General features: G+C 43.2%; 1 long non-coding RNA gene across 1 annotated transcript; it reads right to left on the bottom strand.

Moving 5' to 3' along the window:
• Nucleotides 1-212: 212 nt before the first annotated feature.
• On the bottom strand, nucleotides 213-1,241 carry LOC120736324. Its single transcript, XR_005696468.1, has 3 exons — nucleotides 1,192-1,241; nucleotides 919-1,116; nucleotides 213-830 (listed from the first exon to the last, which is right to left on the bottom strand). It is a non-coding gene; the product is annotated as an uncharacterized LOC120736324 (long non-coding RNA).
• Nucleotides 1,242-10,261: the final 9,020 nt, after the last annotated feature.

Below are 10,261 nucleotides of genomic sequence, written 5' to 3'. Positions count from 1 at the left end.
TTACTATAGTAAATGAAGGAGGAAGGAAGAGAATGAGACTATGGACTAGAATGGACGTAGACTGGGTGGAAAGAGAAGGACGTAATCTGTTAATGTGGTGTAGATGGAAATAGGCAGAAAGGGTGAGATTACTGATGTGAGATTTATAGGAAAGTGAACTGTCTAGGATGACAACAAGGCTCTTAACCTGAGGAGAAGGGAAAACTGTGGAGTTATCAATGGTGAGTGAGAAATGATTCGCCTTCAGTAGGTTGGATTTGTGCCAATAAGGAGGATTTCAGTTTTATCCTCATTGAGCTTTAGAAAATTAGAGCTGAACCAGGATTTTGTTTTAGATAAGCATTCTGTAAGAGGAGAATGTGGGAGGGAGGAAACAGGCCTGCAGGATGTCATCAGCAAAACAGTGAAAGTGAAGATCAAATTTGCGGAAAATGGTACAAAAAAGGAGGATGTAAATTATGAAGAGAAGAGGGCCGAAGACTGAAACTTGGGCACACCAGAAGTGAGCACAATATTCATCAATTAAACACTCATGGACATAAAAAGAAGAAAACAAAACTCTCTCTCTTTGGTGAGTCACATATTGATCCTAAGAATGTATTTAAGAAATTTTACGAGTGAAAAGCAACAAAAACAACTGCTATTAATGTTTTTAAAAGGATTTATGGAAAAAGCCTGACGTTAAGACCTAACAGGGGAAGATCAGGAAGCAGACATATCTTTGTACAAAGAGTCTATGTTGACTTTTCTAAGCTGCATCTCACACTTGATGCTCAGTGGTCAGTCAAACAAGTCGTCAGGCAACTTCTGTCCAGTGCAGGTAGGTGGTGCTGTTACCAAAGAAACAAGGAGCACCGGTTGAAATAAGGTAATCCCAGATCGAGCTTTAAAAATATTCAAGGGGAATCAAAATGTTACCTTTGGCTCTGCGTCGACATAAAGACACCATGAGGACAGTGGCAATGAAGTACGGACAGAAGACCAGCAGGTGGAAAGGCAGTCTGAACTCAAGCTGGAGGGAGGGGGCATCAGGGTGTGAAGCTGATCCAGGGGTGAGGGATATAAAAGTGGGTGGTGGGGGTGTAGATGTAGGCAGGACTGTGGTTGTTGGATTACCTGTAGAGAGAATCCCACGTGTTCAGGTGAATATGTGGATGAAATCAGAGGTGAAATCAGAGTGAAGCTCCTCACCTGTGACAGTGATCCAGCTGGATGGAGACTCTCCATGACCGCTGATGTCACACTTGTAGAGGCCTTCATCAGACCTGGAAACATGCTGGATGGTCATGTGACCTGTAGGCTGCTTCCTGATGAGGGAGCCATCTTTATAGAAAGCAGCTGGGAGGTTGGAGGGAGTGGTCTTTGTTTTACAGAGCAGAGTGATGTCATCTCCCTCCATCACAGGGAGGACAGGACTCTGCAGGATCACTGATCCACCTCAACACAGAGACAAACTACAGCATTTCATCCATTTACACACAGCTTCATCAACACTAACTCCACACACTCAGCTTACCAGTGACTGTCAGGTTAACCATGTTACTGATGCGACCCTCTCTGGACTCACACCAGTAAACTCCACTGTCCCATGGGAGCGTCATGCTGATCTTACAGGAATAACTGGACCATCTTCCCCACGTTTCTCCACAGTGACTCTCTCCTTCAAGTGTTCTTCTCCTCAGAGTCCATCCAGCAGAGTTTTCGGCCCCCTCACAGCTCAGAGACAAAGACTTTTCTTTGAAGAACTGAGAGCTGTTTGGGTTCACAGTCAGACGAACTGAATGAAACAGGGAAAAAATACTTGGATATAAGAAACTGTCAACCTGAGCACTGATCACAAAGGTCAAGCAAGTTTCCACCGTAAATGTTGAATTTTTAACAGTATGTAAGTGATCCAGTTTTGGCAATCACACTGATCCAGGTACAGACTTTTAAGGTTTATCAAATCTGGATTAGCAGGACTCTTATTGGGATTACTGGCAGTGCCAAAATTCATTCAAAATAAACAATGTTTAATTTCCTGTGTTAGGTTTAAAACTAAGAGGTATTTCATTAGCAAGGCATTCATTTTTTTTTTACACACAGCCATGTTTACCTTGCATACACAGTGACACAGAATCGCCTGTAGGACCACAAAAGCGACAAGTCGGAGAGAAAAAGTTGCCTGCTGCTGTTAGCTAGAAGAGCTAATAAATAACAAATGCTTCCAATTCGAATCACCAATCTTTCCAGGCTTTTGTCTTCATGCCTTTACTCCACTGGCTGTAAACATTAAGACCATATGAACAGATTCTTATCTCAACTCTAATCTACTTGTGAGCACCCTTGAATGACTTAATTCATAACACATTTTTAAATGAATGTCTTGACTTTACCAAACAGTTAACAGTTTGTCTTTATAATTCTAATGAATAAAAACTTATTTATATAAAGAAAATATTGCATACAGTTAATCATAAAAACCTAAATGTGTACTACAAAATAAATGTACTACTTCTGCTATATTTATTTAATGGTACTGACAAGTGGAGGTGAAATTTTAAATTGTTCTAAAAGCACATAAAAGATGTCTCTGCTCCAGTTTTAGTGATTGAAATTTTAGAATTTTCTTTGGATGTCACTTAGCACTAACTAGCTAGCATTAGCCAATAGCTTGGCATTGACCTCTCACCCAAGTACGGTCACTTCTAAGTACGATGTTCCCGATTGAAGCTAAAACTAAAGCTTTAAACAGTTCACTAATCATTAACATACTGTTGTTCCATTTGACTTCAGCCATCTTTTATATACAGTTTATAGTCCCAGACTGCACAGATGAACAAGCTCTGGTCACCTGCTGATGAATTTTCTGCTCTCATGCTCCGATCACTGTCTGTTTGTCTCTGTAACAGCGTCACTTCCTCCTTTTCTGCTTTCATTATCAGTGAGGCCACCAATGGGAGCTCTTGTTAAAACCATCTCCTCTCTTTGTAGCTGTTTGTTTCCTTTCCTTTTATTTTATTTTTTTCTCTTGGTACAACACGAGTTTGACCTTTTTCATGTTTTATACCATCATGTTGCCCTGTGAAGCATTGGGGTGAAGCAGATTGTATGAAATGAGAGTTTAAGCATGTCATCAATGAGTAATAACAATCAAAACTTTTCCTTAAACCAACACCTGAATGCTTAAATTAAGTTTTTACTAACAAAGACGAAGCTCACTGACCTTGGTTTGTCGTGTAGATCAGCAGTGAGGTCAGGACTGAAGACAAATGACACTCGGGTTAGTTTTTAATTTGAGAGGTTTAACGAAGTGATCAGAGGGCAAAGTGAAAAAAAAAACACTGAAGAAAAGCCAGCAAAGGAAGGAGAAAAAGTGCTGAAAACAAGGAATTGATTCAAACGTGAAGAGAATTTAAATACAATTTCAACATTTGTATTTGTTACGACCTAGCAGGATGTAACAGTATTAAAATGTATTAAAATGAAAAACATGCAAACTTCCTGTAAGAGTATCATTACGACCTTTCTGAGTAAGTCTCACAAATTAATCGTAACAAAGCCAAACATCCCTAAAAGCATACTTCGGAGAAATGTTTTTGTTCCCTTTTGCACGTATCTTTAACTAAACTTTGTAGAAACAGAGGGAACTTACAGAGCAGCCACAGCACAGAAACTTCCCCCATCTTCACACTTGGTAAGTTAAAAGTTTATAAGTGATCAGTTTCTATGCACACCCTCCTCTTCCTCCTCCCTTTGTGACTGTGGTTTCCTCTTCACTCATCAGTACGAGGCTTTTCTATTAAATCAAAGCTCTAATATCTAATACGAAGTAAATATGAATGTGATTTTATTAACCATGAGCTCTTTGATTCCCTTTCATGGGGAAGAATTGGAGAGCTTTAATGGACAATGATTGATGAGGTGATGACCTGTTATGTCAGAACATTAGGTTTTGTTTTCTGCTAGTGAGAGCAGTTCACATGAAAGGAAGTGAGATGGAGGTGGTGTTGTGCTTCTCTCTCTTTTAACCACAATCGGGTGGTTTGTAAAGGTGTCATTAGACAAATTTCCTTATGCCCTTATGCAGTAGAGGTTTTTGATACAGGCGACACGGGCAATTGCCCGGGGCGGCATCGTGGTGGGGGGTGGCATCACGCGCATTGGGCAAAAAAAAAAAAAAAAATTGCTGTACTCATGCTGCCCCGATGTCATGCCAGCCCATATTGTGAATGGCATAGGCACCGATCGGTTTTCTGCCGCCCATTTGCTGGGAGTAAGAGCGCCCTTCGTTTGCGAGGTGTGCTTGCTGCTTGCGGCACAGGGAGGAGAGGGCGGGGCGGATTCTCTGACCGACTGGAGCAGCATCTAATAACTGTGCGTCTTTGTCCTGTCTCCCTCCCCTCAATCCCCAACCAGTCACACGAAATAGCTGCCACTGAGTGTGATTCTGTCAGGTATTTCTTCCTGTTAAAAGGTAGTTTTTCCTTCCCACTGTTGCCAAGTGCTTGCACACAGGGGGTTGGGCTGGGTTGTATTATTGTTCGGTCTTTACTTTACAACATAAAGCACCTTGAGGCAACTGTTGTAGTGATTTGGCTCTGCATTAATAAAATTGAAATGAATAGAAATTATTTATAAATCAATAAGTTATTACTACAGGTGAATACTAGGCTGAGCTATGGCAGAATAATGAATGAGAAATCCATAGAAGTTGAATAATAGTATAATAATTCTGTTTTCTTTTTATGGCTAAAACAGACTTTTCTGCATCATTTCACATGGAAAGTGTTTTAGCCCTTCAAATTGAAAAAAGTATGAAAAGATTTGTTTTTATTGTGAAATACTTGCAGAAAGTCTGAAATATGAAAAAATGTTAAACTGTGAAACATCAGGAATATAAATAGTTTCATTCTTCACACCATAAAAATGAAGGTTTATTGACATCTAGTGGTTCAAAACAAGAATGTAGTGAACATGTGTGAGCACTGTCAATCAATTTAATCGAAAAAGTATTTTCTTAAATTAGTAATTATTATTGTTAGAAATCATTTTCTGTGACACGAAACAGGTAGGATGGGCTGAGACTCTGCACGTGTTTCATATATCACAGTAAAGCCTGTGATATTGTAAAGTGAAGGTTCATTATGTTGATCTGAATCGCTCTGAACCAGGGGTAGGGAACTCCAGGCCTCGAGAGCCGGTGTCCTGCAGGTTTTAGATGTGTCCTTGATCCATCACAGCTGTTTTAAATGGCTAAATTAGCTCCTCAACATGTCTTGAAGTTCTCCAGAGGCCTGGTAATGAACTAATCATTTGACTCAGGTGTGGTGACCCAGGGTGAGATCTAAAACCTGCAGGCACACCAGCTCTCGAGGACTAACATCCCCTACCCCTGCTCTGAACTAGAAACAGCAAGATGGAGACAAATAATTTTCTTAGAAGCACCTTTACTCTCAGGACACTTCAACAACAACACTTTGTCAGCCCCCATGTGACTTCACTAACCAATCAGTAGCCAGGAAATCCTAGACTTAGGTAAATGCAGGAAAACAAACTAGGTAGATTTGACACATAGTTATTACTATGTGTAATAACCAGATACTTGATCAGGAGTTCAGGGGACAGCCTCTGATTGGTCTATCACCCCATGGCCAGAGGTGGGAGTCGTTACAGTCTCAGGTTAAGGAAAGGGTTCAAAGAAGAATGGGATAGGCGATGTTACTGGTTTAGAGGTGCTGGATGACAAACCTTAGGGTACCAAAGAGGTTACGGGGCTGTGGCCCTGAACATTCCAGCTCCTCTTAGCTGTGGATTTTAATGTTTTGGAAGGCAAAGCACCTCATAATGCAGTCAACTGATGAAGCTGGGATATTTCACCAGCAGGTGATTTGGTCCCAACTTTGGGGAAAGGTTCATTGTAAGGCCTGAGAAGATTATAGTGAATAATTTGAGACTTTGGCAATTGATCAAGGAGGCAACAAATCTTGAATGTGACGCCAGGAGTTTCTTTATCGGATCAAAGGCTCTCCAATATCTCAAATGGGGCCCTTCCAATGTAGTGCAAGTTTCATTTAGCTGTTGTGGGGTCATTTGACCACACAAGGTCATCAGGAACGTAAGGAGTGTGTTTGATACACCTATCATACTGTTGTTTCTGCTGGTTGTGGGCACAGTCTTCTGTTCCATGCAGCAGTACTGAAGGCAAACTGAAGCCTCTCAGTTAACATAATCAGCAGCACAACCTGAACCAAATATTTCAGCTGCCACTTTTTGAGAAGTCCATTGGAAGTTGCATTCTGTTTAGTGAGTGCATGTAGGGGGACACTGTGATGCACAAAGATTTTGCAATAACATGAACAGGGCCCCACAAATGCCTTTGCTTCTGTTGCTGTTCGTGGGATAAGCAAGTCTTACGGTGTGTTCACACTGAACACCATAGACGCGAACAGAGCGTCAGGTTTACATGTAAAGTCAATGGAAAAGCGCAATGACACGCGATTGCGGGTCTCGCGAAAATTCGGAAGCAGATTTGCGTCACGAAAACGCCAAAACGCGTGAAACGCGCGTCAGTGTAGCGCGTTTGACTCGCGAAAAAAACCACGAGCGTCAGTTTTTGTGTTGCATTTTGTGGCTGTGACCTAGGTCAAAGGGGCAGATCCAGCCAAAGCCTTCATTCTTCAATGGAGGGAAGGCTAATCAACGCTGTAGCAAACCACCCGGAGCTGTACGACACCAGCTGCTTTCTGTACCGAGACAGGAATAAAAAGGACCGAGCTTGGAGGAAGATATGTGAAGAGATCGGGCAACCTGGTAAGTTCATTCATTTCTCTTTTTACATTTTTGACTGAAGCCGCACAAAAGCTAGCAAGCCACCGTTATTTTTCCACTGACGTACAAATACCGTTCTGCTTTTATGCATGTTGTCATATAGGAATATATTTTATTGTTTATTAATAAACAGCACACAGTGGTCCTGCTGTTCATCCGTCACTGCCTCGCTTTTTCGCTGATTTTTTATTGCACAGTACAGCATTGCATTCTGCAGCCTGATTGACAAATCTCCTCCGTGTCGTGTCTCCTGCGCTTGCCAAATTTATCATGTTTGGTTTTGATAACCATCACGTCCAATAGAAAAAAAAAACAGCACAAAAACACCCATAACTATGAGCCTCATTCGGAAATAGACACCTGCACCGCGAGGGAAAAAGGCGCACGAAAGTGGTGGGCAGATGAAGACAAAACGCGGCATAATAATACTTTTACGTTTTGCAATCTACAAAGGTTTGCACTGTCAGAATCAATTGTGAGAACTGTGACTAATGTTCATGTGTGTGGGGAAAACAGTGTATAAAGTGCGTGGCGAGGGGCTAGTTATTCTGAGAACCCCTGCTGCAATAAATGAGGGACCACTGTATATACTTCCTCTATGATTATCAAAGTCAAGTCAAAGTCAACTTTATTGTCAATTCTGCCACATGTACAGGACATACAAAGAATAGAAACTTCGTTACTCTCAATCCCTAGATAAAATAGAAAATGAACATTTAAATATAAGAGTGATTAAAAATGCAAGTAAAATATTTTAAAGTAAAAATTAAATAATATAATACAATTTTACATATAACCAGAAAGCTTTACAATATACAATATAAGGGTAAATGACATTGAGTGCAAACCAGGCAGAGTAGTGCAAATAGGCAAATAGTGCAAATGGAGATTTGGTAATGTACGGTATGAGATAGTGTAACACAAAGTCTTATGAGGTAATGGCAGTCCAATGCTCCACAAAGTGACTGGTAACTGGTGCAGGCCAGTGAGTGAGTCAGAGAGTGTGTGTGTGTGAGTGTGTGTGACAGAGTTCAGTGAGACCGTGGAGGAGAGAGGGGAGAGGGGGCAGAATCGGGAGGGAGTTAAGCTTCCTGACAGCCTGATGGATGAAGCTGTCCTTCAGCCTGCTGGTCCTGGCCTGGAGACTCCGCAGTCTCCTCCCCGACGGCAGCAGCTTGAAGAAGCTTTGCATTGGGTGCGTGGGATCAGCCGCTATGCAAAGGGCTTTTTTGGTGAGACGGGTGCTGTAAATGTCCTGGAGGGAGGGGAGAGAGACACCAATGATCCTCTCTGCAGCTCTCACTATGCGTTGGAGGGTTCTATGACAGGACGCATTGCAGGCTCCAAACCACATAGTGATGCAGCTCGACAGGATGCTCTCGATGGTGCCTCTGTAGAAAGTGTGCATGATGGGGGCTGGTGCTCCTGCTCTTCTTAGTTTGCGGAGAAAGAAGAGACGCTGCTGTGATTTCTTGGCCAGTGCTGTGGTGTTGTACGTCCAGGAGAGATCCTCTGTGATGTGCACACCCAAGAACTTGGTGCTGCTCACTCTCTCCACAGACGCTCCGTCAATGGTCAGAGGAGCATGTTGGGTGTGCATTCTCCTGAAGTCCACAACAATCTCCTTCGTCTTCTCCACATTCAGAGAGAGATTGTTGTCAGCACACCACGTGGCCAGGCGTCTCACCTCACTTCTGTAGTCGGTCTCATCCCTGTTGCTAATGAGACCCACCATCGTGTGTCGTCCGCAAACTTGATGAAGAGGTTGGAGCTGTATGATGGAGTGCAGTCATGGGTCAGCAGAGTGAAGAGGAGGGGGCTCAGCACACATCCCTGCGGGGCCCCCGTGTTTAAAATGATGGTGCTGGATGTGTTACTGCCGACCCGTACTGTTTGAGGTCTTCCGGTGAGGAAATCCAACAGCCAGTTGCACAGTGAGGTGTTGAGCCCCAGCTGGACCAGTTTTTGAGTGAGCTGTTGGGGGATTATAGTGTTGAATGCTGAACTGAAATCTATGAACAGCATTCGAACATATGAGTCTTTTTTGTCCAGGTGTGTGAGTGCTGAGTTGAGTGCAGTGGAGATGGCATCATTGGTTGAGCGGTTGGGCTGATACGCAAACTGGAAGGGATCCAGGGAGGGGGGCAGGACAGTCTTGATGTGTTGCATGACTAGTCGTTCGAAGCACTTCATCAGAATGGGAGTGAGTGCAACAGGACGGTAGTCATTAAAGCAGGAGGGAGATGACTTTTTTGGAACCGGAATGATTGTGGTGGCTTTAAAACATGTGGGGACGACAGCCTGGGTGAGTGATATGTTGAAGATGTCTGTGAAGACATCAGTGAGTTCCACTGCACAGTCTCTCAGTACACGACCAGGAATGTTGTCAGGACCTGGAGCTTTACGTGCATTGATCCTGCTGAGGGATCTCCTCACGCTGTCCGGGGACAGAGTCATCACCTGGTCACCAGGAGTAGTAGTAGTAGTATTTATTTATTGTCATTGTCAAGAACAATGAAATTGCGTTTGGGGCTTCCATACAACCCAAAAAAAAAGAAGAAAATAATAAATACCCCTTAAAACCCAAGTGTACATATTTAACCCAGTGTGACTCCAATGCAATAGACAATCCTTAGCAATAACATGAGAACATGACAAGTAATGTTGGTAGAAATTCAGACAAAGACCTGAGAAACATGACAAAGTACAACAATGCAACCCATTCAATATTATTGTACTGTGAGATATGATATCAGATATGATAGTTATCTATTTAAGAAAGAGGGGGGGCAGGAGGGGGAAGAGAATAAAGATATGATGCACCAATGCAGACCAGTTCATTGCTATTAAGAAGTTGGATATGGTTTTTGTCCGTGAGAGGGGGGCAGAGAGTTCAGGAGCCTCACAGCCTGTGGATACAGGCTGTTGGCCAGTCTGGATGTTCTGGCCTGTATAGACCTGTACCTTCTCCCTGAGGGCAGCAGATGGAAAAGGTGGCGCGCAGGGTGATGTTGGTCCCGCAGGATACTGTGCACCCTCCTCAGACAGCGAGTGGGGAAGATATTACTGATCTCTGGCAGACTTGTTCCAATAATTCTGGGGGGTGGGGTCTTCTGTGCAGTGGTGCTGTTTTGGACTTCAAAGCGAGCAAAGAAAGTGTTCAGCTCATTCAGCAGGGGGATAGTGCTATCACAGGTCTGTGGTGGGGGCTTGTAATCTGTGATGGTCTGAATGCCCCGCCACAGGCTCCGTGAGTCTCTGCTGTCTTTGAAGTGGTGCGATATTTTCCTGGAGTACTGTCTCTTAGCCTCTCTGATGCCACGGGAAAGGTTGGCCCTAGCTGTCCTCAGGCTCGCCTCGTCTCCATCTCTGAAGGCAACATTCCGAGCTTTCAGCAGCCTGTAGACCTCTCCTGTCATCCATGGTTTTTGATTGGCCCGGACAGTTATGG

The sequence above is a fragment of the Simochromis diagramma genome, unplaced genomic scaffold (assembly GCF_900408965.1).
Source record: "Simochromis diagramma unplaced genomic scaffold, fSimDia1.1 OVJJ01000703.1, whole genome shotgun sequence".
Taxonomy (NCBI): domain Eukaryota; kingdom Metazoa; phylum Chordata; class Actinopteri; order Cichliformes; family Cichlidae; genus Simochromis; species Simochromis diagramma.
This window is presented reverse-complemented; position numbering and strand designations above follow the sequence as displayed.